Source organism: Eublepharis macularius, chromosome 12 (genome assembly GCF_028583425.1).
Source record: "Eublepharis macularius isolate TG4126 chromosome 12, MPM_Emac_v1.0, whole genome shotgun sequence".
Classification (NCBI taxonomy): Eukaryota; Metazoa; Chordata; class Lepidosauria; order Squamata; family Eublepharidae; genus Eublepharis; species Eublepharis macularius.
In genome coordinates, this window is record NC_072801.1 from 65737105 (window position 1) to 65750203 (window position 13099).

The 13099-nt window shown below is 45.2% G+C and overlaps 1 pseudogene; it reads left to right on the forward strand.

The window, feature by feature from the left end:
• Nucleotides 1-2273: 2273 nt before the first annotated feature.
• LOC129338216 (E3 ubiquitin-protein ligase TRIM69-like) lies at nucleotides 2274-11202 on the forward strand (annotated as a pseudogene).
• The last annotated feature ends 1897 nt before the right edge of the window (nucleotides 11203-13099 follow it).

Sequence of the window (13099 nt, forward strand, 5' to 3'; positions counted from 1 at the left end):
GGGTCAGGCACAGCTTCTAGGAGCTCTCTCAGCCCCACCCACCTCACAGGGTGATTGTTGTGAGGATAATGACCTGCCAACATCTTTTCCACACTGTGACACTGAGAGATCTCTGTCTTTTGGTGTTACACCTCTGAAGATGCCAGCCACAGCTGCTGGCGAAACGTCAGGAACTACAATGCCAGGACCACGGCAATACAGCCCGGAAAACCCACAACAACCATCAATAATAACACACTTTGTAAATCACTCTGAGTGGGTGTTAAGTTGTCCTGAAGGGTGGTATATAAATCAAATATTGTATTAGGTGGGGGTTCCAGTGCTGGGGTGGCTTAATTCTTTCACCTCTCTGCCTTCCAATTTCCAGCTGGTTTTACCCCAGCCAGGGAAACAAGACAGACCCCCTACCCATTTTGGATTCCACAGAGGAAGCCGTGTTAGTCTGCTGTAGCAAAACAGAAGTCCCAAAGCCTCTTAAAGATTAACAATATTTATAAGGCTTTCTGTTCTCTGCCTGGAAGAGGAAGGCTATCTTCATTTGGGAATGGAAGACATTAGCCTCCCCTTCTCCAGGGTGGAGCTATAGTTATTCCCCGCTGACCCAACTCTTTCTTCAACAGTAGCCCGACACACAGGAATGTAACTCAAGTAATTTTGCTACTGATTTAGAAATACAGTGGAGCGAGGTGGGGAAAAGCTGAGGCGATTAAGTATATTTATTTACATTAAACATTTCTGTCCTGCTGCATCTTCTTGGTGCCGCATCATGTACCAACCTTCTTCAAAGGCAGTTCCATACAGAGCGTGTTACAGTAGTCCAGTCTGGAGGTCAGGGTAGCATGGATCCGTGTTGCCAGGTCAGTAAGATCCAGATAAGGGGCCAGCTTATGAGCTAGATGTCATTGGAAGACGGTGCTCCTAGCAACAGTTCTGGCCTCCTTATCCATTAGCTAGGCCTTGTTCCAAAAGCACCCCCAACCTCTTGAACTATTGTGGAAAGCTTCACCTCCAACATTCTGCTTTCCCAACCAGTCTCACCTCCATCTGTCCTCCATTAAGCTCCAGTTATGTCATCTGGAGTTGGATCAAAGCACATTTTGGGTTGAGCACGTGTGAGTGTGTGTGTGTGCATGCACTTGGCTACTTCCCAACTACAACTTTTAAAGTAACATGATAAGAAACAACTGTAAGTAAGAAATCTTCAATATGTCTGGGAGAAAGGTTCCAGCCAGCCCTTTTTTCTGCTGTGGAAACGGGTCACGTAGGGAAGCATCCTACATATGATTCCCCACTTGGTAATCTAAAGTGTTCCCATTCTATTTCCTCAGTTTCCTGCACGTGCAGACCAGACCTTAAGGTGTGTATCAATAAGACATAATTTGAAGAGTGAAGCTCCTTTGAAAGTCCACGTGTCACATGCTTGTTGAACGATTTTGCTGCCCAGGCTTACTCTCTTTGTCAAGATCTGGGTCCAATAGCATCTTAAAAGACCAACTAGATTTCCAAGGGATGAGCTTTCTAGAGCTTCAACTCTTGAAAGCTTCCTTGGAAATCTAATTAGTCTTTATGGTGCTATCAGACCCTGATCTTGCTCTTCAACTGCAGACCACCGTGGCTACCCACTGGAAACTCGCTTTGTTAAAGCCGTTTTGGCCCATTTGCTATGGAAGTGGGCAGTGGGCAATGCTGATCGGCTCAACTCCGCGAACCACAAAACACCTTCCCCATTCCCGGAGAAGTTTAGAAACATTTAAAAAGTAATTAGGCTTCCCTTCAACAACAACAACAACACGTAAACTGGGAAGACAAATGCATTTTTATTTGAATAAATACACGTACGATATTTTACAAATAGTTTTTAAAAGGTAAGCTGAATAACTCGGCTACCTCTGCGAAAGTATTATGTACAGTAAGGGCGGGTTGTTTGAGCAGTGTTGTAATCCACACCCATGTGAGTGATAAGCACAAACTGAGCAGAGGTTTGAAGCAAGGCAGATGCAGCTTGCACTGAATTTCTAAGAAAACAGCCAACATTTGCATCGGGATTGAACCAGCACCTCCAGAACATGGCAGAGCAGCAATGGGTCTACAGGGTTGCGGTTATGATCGTGACAGGGAAGTGGGGCTTGGTGGGTTGAGGGGAGGGAACGAAGGTCTAGGATAGGCTTTTGGGTTCTCTGGTCAGCTGAAGGGCAGTCATGTCTAGTGGGGAGGGAAGAGTTGGGCCCTAAGGCTCTTGGAATTGTCTCCCTAGGAGCAGGCTGCTTGGAGCCATGGCTTCTGCCACACCGTTTGAGGACCTGACTTCAGATTTTGCCTGCCCAATTTGCCTGGAATGGTTCTGGGAGCCGGTTGCCCTCCCTTGTGGGCACCTTTACTGCCAGGCCTGCATTGAGACAGCGTGGCGAGCCCCAGGAAGGGAGGTTGTCTGTCCCCAGTGCCGGAAGCCGTTCCCAGAGAGGACGTACACTCCGTGCAGGCTCCTGGGGACTCTGATCCATCGAATCAGGAAGATGAACCGCAGGGAAGCTGAGGAGGGGCGCTGCGGAGAAGCGGCATGTACAGAATCCGGGCCGCACCAGAATCACGCACAGTTCCCCGAGGCCACAAAGTGGTATAAGGTACAGTGGGATGCAAACAGAACTTGTCTATTTTCCCAGATTTCCCAGACTGGAGTGATATGGGAGGGTGTCTAGTGTCTAGTGAGATACTGGCGGTCAGGAGCAAGGCTGACAGACTACCCTCCTCCTTCTTTATTTAGGCCTCCTGTACCTTTGACAGCATACATTTTTAGTGTGTTATATAGTCTCCACTTCCCTGAGCAGTGAAACGTTGGCAGCGCTACAGGATTTCGTTGGTTTGGGCTGGGAGTGGTGGCAATGGAAAGTGCCATCAAGTCATAGCCAAGTTATGCAGACCTCTGTTGGAGTTTTCTAGGCAAGAGGCTAACAGAGGTGGTTTGCCATTGCCTACCTCTGCATAGCAACCTTGGGGTTCCTTGGAGGTCTCCCATCCAATTATGACTGCAGAGTTATGCTAACTTGATTATGTCTCTGCATTTTCAGAAAGACAAGCAGTCTAGTGGAAGTAAGCAGACTCCTACAGCAGGCAGCACAACTGCTAAACTTGTATTAAATCCACAAGGACAGCAACCCAAGGTGTTTCACTGTCAGTCATCACAGTTTTCTCCCATTCTCTCTGTCCCTTAAATTTAAGCTGCCCAGGGAAAATGCTGTTTATTTCATTTATTTGTTTTTATGTATTTATACCCCTCAGTACCAGAAGCAATTTTCCTTCCGAACTCAAGCTACAAAAACTCTTTAGCTCTCTGTCTCCCCTAAAAAACTCTTTTGAGTGAGCAAGGACTCTTTTTCTTAAGTCTCATTGTCAGGTTAAACCAGAGAAATTCATACGCCACGTTTTTTGGTAGGGTATGAATCACACCTCACTTCTTCAGATACAGAGCTGTGACTCACGAAAGCTCATACCCTACCACAAATTTTGTTAATCTTATAGGTGCTACTGGTCTCTTGCTCTTTTTTACTGCTACAGACAGACTGACACGGCTACCTATCTTGATCATACTCCACACGACAGCCAGATTTATTAAAAGTGCATGAAGCATTCCTAGTACATACATACTTGCTATCAAGTCGTAACCACCTTATGGCAATGCCTGGCAGGGAGCTTTCAAAGCATGTGAGAAAGAGAAGTGGTTTGCCATCGCCTTCCGCTGCAGTTTCTTCCTTGGTGGTCCCCCATCCAAGTACTAACTCTGCTTAGCTTCTGAGATCTGACAAGAGCTCAGGCTATACCATGCTGCTGTCCCTGCCGCATTCCTGGTACAGAGAAGAAAATGGTGATAAATGTCACATGTAAAAGGCCTACTTTGGGAAAGATGATGGAGATGGAAGAAGGGAGATGGACAGACAGAGGCAATCTCATATGTATATCAACATCACTTCCACTTTTTTGAGTAGGGGGAGCTCTCTGCAGCTGTTTCTCAGCTGGAGTCCAACCTGACCAGACTTATGGTGTTTAAACGGCAGGAAGAAGAGAAGCTTCAGAACCACAAGGTAAAGGTGGCCGTGGTGTCCCAGCACTGCAGATGTAGAGAAACCAAAAATGACTATTTGGATGGGCTCTATAGGGAAAGGGGCAAGGCTGGCATTCAAGGTTGGCAAATTCCAAGGCCCACATCTTGGCAGAGGGCACACTCCTGATTGGAGAGGCTGGGTTGATTTCCCATGCCCCAGTGGAGGCTGTGGGATTACACTCTACTTGCGAGGGTCTCTGCAACTTATAGCTCCAGAGTCACATGTGTCTTAATATGGAACCAAACACGGCTCTTTGAAAAAGAAAACAATCTTTATTTTAAGATATAATGGAAGGATAGGTGGGATGCTAGAATACCCACTATATGAAGAGAATGGCAAGCAATGACTTTTATGGGACTAAAGGGCTTCTCGGAGTAGTTTCACCAAAAGGAAAGTGATAGAAGTGAACAGTTGGCAGTAATCTAAGTGTGAGCTACACATAGCACTATAACAATCATACACAGAGGCTGCTCCTGTGTATGTTTAGTACCTATTGTGTGACCTTGAGTGTGCAACTTCCTAATAAAGGATTTGCAACAACCAGGTTTTGGGCTGTAGAAACTTAATGGATTATTAATCAACATGCCAATTATCAGTAATGTTATGTTATATATTTTCAATCATGCAAACCAACTTTCGTGTTCAGGTTCTTGACCTCTTGCTCTGAGTTTTGACATAGGTTAACTCTAATTGTAAAAGATCATAGGCTCTACTACTTCCTCCCATGCAGTCCTCCCAATCCATCCAGAGGTCTCTGCTACATCAACCAGATGCTTTCTTGTTCCTTTTAGACCTATACCGCCAATGGTGCTAAAATGAATATGAGAAAGTCACACTTATTTTCTGCAGTGTAGCTGCAATTAAGAGGGGGGGGGCAAAGAAATTGTGATGACAGGGAGAGACTAGACCCACAACTAGAGGACAGAATATGATCATGACTTTGGGGGGGGCAGTGATGGATAGGACCAAAGGATCCTTGGACACCCTGCATGCCAAGGGCTGGAAATGGGCACCTCTTGTTTCCAGGCAATCGTACTCAGCCTCGGAGACCACATCTCCGCTGAACTTCAGCAACTCCACCGCTTCCTCTACATCTGTGAAGATTCATGGAAGTCTAAGCTGAATGAGGAAGGAGGAGCCCTTCTCCGAGAAGCAGAAGCGAGGCTAACAACGCTGACAGAGACTTGCCTGGGGGCCCAGGAATTGTTGTTGGAAGCCCGAAGCCATCTGCAGCTGCAGGACTCTGCGGGGTCCCTAAAGGTGAGGCGGGGCAGGGATTCCTTCGGAGATGTAGCCCCATGTTGGAATTCAAGCATCATTCTCACAGTGGTGGTAATGGGGTTGCCATCTCCAAGTTGGGAAATTCCTGAAGATTTGGGGGGTGATGCCAGGAGTTGCTCCTGCCTGGAGTTTGGCATCCTCATTCCCTCAGTGAATAGCAACATGTTTCTTTTAGTTGAGGTGGTTTGTACAGAGAGCTGCTGAAGTCTGACCTTGAAGACTGCAGTTCTCACAGACAGTCCCAGACAGTCCCACCCCGAAGGGAGGGGGCTAGTGCTTTATGTATTTGTATCTAAAACCAGGGCTTTTTTTTCAGCGGGAACGTGGTAGAACGGAGTTACGGCACCTCTTAAAAATGGTCACATAGCTGGTGCCTCTGCTCCCTGATCTCCAGACAGAGGGGAGTTTAGATTGCCCTCTGCGCTGCTCGGCGGCGCATGGGGCAATCAAAACTCCCTTCTGTCTGGAGATCAGGGGGTGGGGCCACTGGCCATGTGACCATTTTCGCAGAGGGCAATTTAAACTTTAAAAAACTCCCCCCTTGTTCCAGCTGACCCAAAGTGACATCATTGTGCAGTCTTGAGTCCCACCACCTCTTTTCCCAGAAAAAAGCCCTATCTAAAACTATTATGTTATTCCTAACAAAGTGTTCGTTATCCCATGAACTGGAATATTTGCAATAAAACTTCACATAACCCCCCAGTGGAGTCTTTTGTGAATTTTCCTGGCAAGGTCCTGACAGATGAAACCTGGAGATGGCAGAGTTTGGGGAGGGAAAGGACTTCAGCATGGTATAATTCACAGAATCACAGACTCACAGAGTTGGAAGGGGCCATACAGACCATCTAGTCCAACCCCCTGCCCAGTGCAGGATCAGCCTAAAGCATCCCTGACAAAGATTCATCCAGCCTCTTCTTGAAAACTGCCAGTGAAGGGAAGCTCACCACCTCCCTAGGCAGCTGATTCCACCTTTGAACTACTCTGACGGTGAAAAAGTTTTTCCTAATATCCAGCCGGTACTTTTCTGCGTGTAATTTAAGCCCGTTGCTTCAAGTCCTATCCTCTGTGCCTGCTTGTGGGGAGGGCGGGATATATATATAATAATAAATAATCGTAATAATAATCTGCTGCCAACTGGAACAGCTCCTTGCCCTCCTCCAAATGACAGCCTTTCAAATATTTAAAGAGAGCAATCACGTCCCCCCTCAATCTTCTTTTCCCCAAACTAAACATTCCCAAGGCCCTCAGCCTTTCCTCGTAGGGCTCAGTCTCTAGACCCCTGATCATCCTCATCGCTCCCCTCTGCACCCTCTAAATTTTGTCCATATCCTTTTTGTATTGAGGCCTCCAGAACTGCACACAGTACTCCAGGTGCGGCCTGACCAAGGCAGTATAGAGAGGGACTATGACTTCCTGCGATTTCGATGCAATGGCCCTTTTGATACAACCCAGGACTGAGTTTGCCTTTTTTTGCTACCGCATCACACTGACTGCTCATATTTAGTTTACAGTCCACTCTTACTCCAAGATCTCTTTTGCATACACTACTACCCAGAAGTGTATCCCCCACCCTGTATTTGAGCTTCACATTTTTGTGGCCCAGATGTAATACTGTGCACTTATCTATGTTGAATTGCATCCTGTTCACAACCACCCAGTTCTCCAGAATATTCAGGTCTTGTTGAATTTTAACTCTTATCTTCTTGGGAGTTTGCCACTCCTCCCAATTTGGTATCATCAGCAAATTTAATGAGTAGCCTGTTTACCCCTTCATCCAGGTCATTGATAAAAATATTGAAAAGTACCGGGCCTAAAACTCAGCCCTGTGGCACCCCATAGAATTCCATAGAGTCCTCCCTCCAAAGCAGCCATTTTCTCCAGGTAAACAGATCTCTGTGGCCTGGAGAACAGTTGTAAGTCCGGGAGATCTCCAGCCACCACCTGGAGGCTGGCAACCCTAGGTGGTAAGGTGGTGTCTAAGCTGTACTGCCTCAAGAAGCAGGTGAAGGTTCACAGGATGGGATAAGCTCCCATACAAAAAGAAAACCCCTACACACATCGAAAACAGAAACATCATGTACCATAGTTTTAACTGGGCCTTTACCCTGATATGTTAGCTTTCTGTGTGCAGGGTATTCCCAGCACCGGGTCTCAGAGATGTTCTTCCTCTGTATATGGAAGTTCATTTTACTCACCATGGTTAGTAGCTGTTGGTGGTCCACCATGAATCTGTCTAAATTTCTCTTAAAGCCATCTCTGCTTGTGGTCATCATTTCATTAACTAGCAGTAAAGCCCACAATTTATTTAATTGTTGAGTAAAGAAGCATTTTCTTTTGTCTGTCCGGAACCTACTTCATGGGGTGCCCTTGAGTTCTAGTATTATGGGAAAGGGAGAAAAAGCTCTCTCTATCCACTTTCTCCACCCCCTGTTACTTTCATAAACTGCTATCATGCCCCACTCGCCAGTTGTCTGTTTTCTAAAATGAAAAGTTTCAGGTTCTATAGCCTTTCTTGATAGGAAAAATACCCCAAGCTCTATTTTTAGCATAAACTTCCAGATCTTTTGTTTACGCTGATGTATCCTCTTTTATCCTCTTGCGATCTACAGGGTATAGCGTCTCTTCTGAATAGGTGAGTATAGTAAAAGGGAACTTCTTGTGTGGGATAGATAGATCTCGATCAATCAGATGTTAATACATACCTATGTGTGCGCATGTGTGGTTGTGTTCCCATCCTGCAAAGAGTGAAGCAGCAACGAGCCTGACCTACCACCCACATTGCAGATGCTTGGACAGTTCAAGGGGCCAATCCAGTACATTGCTTGGAAGAAAATGAAATCTACTCTCAGTGTAGGTAAGGTGGATCTTGGGCCGGGGGGCGGGCATTAATCAGGCAAAGGGTGGCTATATTTTTCCCTGGAGCCTGCAGCCCAACTACTGGTGATGGTGGTGAGCAAAGGGTAGAACACATGCACAACCTGCATGTATGTAGGTGTTTGTAAGAAAGAGACAACACACATTCACATCACAAATGAAACCAGAGACTAGGTGTCAGACTCTGGATGATAGATTACAGCAGACAGATCCCTGGTTCATCGTAACAAGACACTGGTTCTTGATTAAATGACTTTTATTCAGAAATCAGTTCTTTCCATAATCAGATCCAAAGGTCTACTTAAGAGCAAGGTAAGCACCTAAGCCGTTCTAGTAGAAAGTTGACCAGAATGGCCACATAGGAAAATTACATCCCTCTTCTACCCTCTGTTCCATCTCCCCTCCCAACTCCCACGCAACTTAGTGTTGTTTGATCTGTGTGAGAACAGTATGCATATTTGGGTTATCAAGCTACACGGAGAGCAGACATATCACAAGCAGGAAGAAAGCTTCAAACTGGTAAACACCCGGCCACCTGGGAACGGGTGAGAACTTGTTGGAATGTTAGCAACAAGAATACTTCCAGGCATACAAAATGGAGTTACCAGAATAAAGCATACACTTGACAGCAAAATCATTGGCATGAATGAATGGGTACAGTCAGACTTGACACTAGGACTTGGATCAATATGGAGTTTCTTTTTAAATTTTTTAAAATTAATTTTTCAATCGGACAAAAAAACCCCACAACTACTATCATCTAAATTACAACTGTAGAAAACAAGATTACAAAACAAAGGGGAAAAAACCAGAAAAAAAACCCCAAATAGACAATGTTGAATCAAGTTATTTGACAGAGGGCATAATATTCAACACATTTTTCAAATTTATCTTAACAAGATATAGTTAAGAGAGGGAATCATTAACAGCACAGGGTATTTCCCCCCTAAAGTATTTTTTATATACTTCATATCTTTTCTGTAATTTGAGGAAGGGCTCAGATAGATGTGGATGTGATCAATATGGAGTTTCAACCGCAAATTCAGCTGTATATGTGAATGAACGTAACTTGAGAATTACTCAATTCATGTATAAAGAATAACCAAGTGTACACTGTATGCTATTGTATGTGCACTCACTATAACTTGTGAACAGGGCCCTACTGCTTGCTGGTTGCTAGGATTCTTGGAAGTGCAAATACTCAGAAGCATTTAAGACACATTAGTCTGGGAGAGACGTCGTCATGGGATTTTACTCCATGTGTGGCTCAGTCAGTAAGGATGGTTGAAGGGCATCGAAAAATGAGCACTTTGTATTAGATGTGGTGGGCTCTGACTCACAAAAACTTATGCAGGAATAAGTTTTGATACCCCTGATAAGGTGCTGTTGGAATTATGTCCAATTTAGTGACTGGAAGCATGGCTTTTGGTCAGCACTGGCTCACGAAGCCTCCATGAAACGTGCTGCTCGGGAATTCTTGGGAATTGAGATGTGGGGTCAGTAAAAGCCTATTCAACACACAAGAACATCTTTATTTATTTAAGTTATTTATATCCCAATTTCCTCCCTAATGGGGATCAAAAGTAGCTTACCACATTGCTGTCTCCTCCATTTTATTTTCAAACAACAACCCTGTGAGGTAGGTTAGGTAGAGGGGGGAGGGAGAGAATGTTTAACTGGCACATGGTCACCCAACAAGTGACCGTGACAGAGAACAGAATTGAAACTCAGAGCTAAGCCACAAGTAACACTTGACACTAGCTGGACACTTGTCAGCTTCCCTCAAGTTTTGATGGGAAATGTAGGCAGCTTGGCGGAATGTTGGGCAAGGGTCTTCACGGTGTGACTGAAGGCAAGCTGTGTGTAAGGAGGAAAATGTTTTTAAATAATATATTCACTTAAAAAGACAACCTGTCAAGCAGAGCTTTTTGTCTGAAATGATGAAGATTTACTACTACAGTTATGTATAACGTTGCTCCTTGACATTTTGTGGTTTGCTCCGCCTGCTGTGGCAGCCATTTTGTGGTTGCACCCATCACCCTGTGTCAGAATTCCAAAGGTTGATCACAGACTTAGGGCCAAACTACAAGTGACGCCTGACACAGGTTGGACACTTGTCAGCTTTCCTCAAGTTTTGATGGGAAATGTAGGCAGCTTGGCGGAATGTTGGACAAGTGACAGTTGAAAAGTCCATTGGACAGCAGTCGGAGAGCCAAGCTGCAAGACCAGGATGCCTACATTTCCCATCAAAACTTGAGGGAAGCTGACAAGTGTCCAACTAGTGTCAGGCGTCACTTGTGGCTTAGCCCTGAGTTTCCAAGAACCTAGCCCAATACTCTTAACCACTACCTCACACTGTCTGTTTATTACAGTTGTTGTTTTCTCTCCCCTTTCTGCAGAGTTTCCCCATATAACCTTGGACCCTGAAACAGCTCATCCCTGCCTCATTCTTTCAGATGACTACACCTGCGTCCGGGATGGCCACCTCCGCAGGGACGTCCCAGATACTCCTTTGCGGTTCAACTACTGTGTGGCAGTTTTGGGCTGTCAAAGCTTTTCTTCAGGGAAACATTACTGGGAGGTTGAGGTGGGCAACAAGCCATCTTGGACCTTAGGGCTGGTTAGCATTTCCATCAGCCGCAAGGGAAAAATTGCTGCCTCCCCTGCCAATGGCTACTGGGTCATCAGGCTACAAAACGGGGGGGAGCTAATGGCCAAGGACACCCCCCCTCAAAGGCTGTGCCCCGCCTCCTTTCCCAAGAGAGTTGGGGTTTACCTGGATTATGAAGGAGGGATGGTGTCTTTCTATGAGGCCCCCACGATGATCCATCTCTATACTTTTGCAGCCCCCAGATTCTTGAGGACACTGCTCCCCTATTTTTGCCCTGGACTTTATAATTCAGGGGAGAATGCAACCCCCTTAAAAATATGTTACCTTCCGGCTTTGTAGAAGAGAAATATCCCCTTCTCCTCAGAAATCTAGGCTGGAAGCACTGGCTCCCTTGAGGGACGGTGTCTTGAATCCCATGTTGAGCACTTCCCCAAATGACAAAAAGTTTCATGGACAGGACTACCCAATTTAGGGCTAAACTAGACATGATGGCATCCATAGGTCCAACCCGTCAGCACTGCTGCCATTTTAAAGTGATTTAAAAATGCTGTGAAGGTCCAGTCTTGATGAGGGTCACACTGCTGTAGGCCAAGGTGCTTCTGTTGCCCTCTTGCTGGTACTTTTTCAAGTAACAAAAGAGCCGCAGGGAGGGCGGGGGGCATGCACTGAAGTTTTAAGGTAACTTGCCTGCTGAGCCTTCACTCACATATTGCTGGACAGCCTGTAGATGTTTCCTGTCTCTCTTTACAGTCTATTTATACAATGCTTTCTTTTGCTACCTCTCATTATACTGTATAAATCTTCTACATCATTACTGGTATATTTTTCCTATGTTTCAACAATATACCTAAATTGCTCTTTAATCTGTTTTAGAAACATTTTATGGATATCACCCCACCCCATGCACACCCCAATTTATTCCTCCTTCCCCGGTTACTTGGTCAGATGTTAGTAGACTACTAGTGCCTGATAACAACTTAAATTAAGCCCTTCCCACCTCCTTCACCCTGGGAACACTTTAGGGCTTCTGCTTGGTCAATGGAATTGGCTGTGCAGAATTTTTAAAATGTTGCTTTGGCCACAGCGGCCACCATGGCACAAGGGTCTTCATGGTGTGACTGAAGGCAAGCTGTGTGTAAGGAGGAAAATGTTTTTAAATAATATATTCACTTAAAAAGACATCCTGTCAAGCAGAGCTTTTTGCCTGAAATGATGAAGATTTACTACTACAGTTACGTATAACGTTGCTCTTTGACATTTTGTGGTTTGCTCCGCCTGCTGTGGCAGCCATTTTGTGGTTGCACCCATCACCCTGTGTCAGAATTCCAAAGGTTGATCACAGACTTAGGGCCAAACTACAAGTGACGAATGACACAGGTTGGATACTTGTCAGCTTTCCTCAAGTTTTGATGGGAAATGTAGGCAGCTTGGCGGAACGTTGGACAAGTGACAGTTGTAAAGTCCATTGGACAGCAGTTGGAGAGCCAAGCTGCAAGACCAGGATGCCTACATTTCCCATCAAAACTTGAGGGAAGCTGACTTGGCCCTCGGAAAGGTTGGGAACCCCTGATCTCAAGGATTTAGGAGTGAGCTAAACTCAATTAGAAGTTGAAAGTGTCTTTCCGTTTGATACACAATCTATGTTTTTCTCTGGATCCAAAATATAATTAAACTGTTATTGGTTCAGCACAATTTTCGAGGTTTGTCTGCTGTTTGCCCAACATGAGCAATAACAAACCAGCCCAAGCAATTGCCATTACGAGCAAATGAGAACAGCACGTAGGATCTGTACACTTCATGCTTTGCAAGCTTTGTACTTGGAACGGCGATGAGATAAAGAAAGGGTCAGTGTGTGCTACCTCAAAGAAAACATCCCAAGAATGCAGTGAAAGTTGGTTTGTGCTTGGTTAAAGCGGTTGCTGGGAGGAACTGAAAAAGGCGAAGGAATGTATGTAGCAATCAATCATTTATACAGCTGAGAGGTATTCGAAAAGTTGTGCTCAGAATTTGTGTTCCGAACAGCAAGATAAAAGGATACTACCAATGGGGTCATCCCTCATGGCCATCACACAGTCTGGAAGATTCAACTGGCTATAATTGGTAATATAATCGTAATCAATATCAATCTATCTACTTCTCAACTTAGCCTTATCTGTGGACACTTAAATCTGGAAGCTGGAGTAGGGTTCCCAGACTCCAAGTGGTAGCTGGAGATCTCCTGGAATTACAACTGATC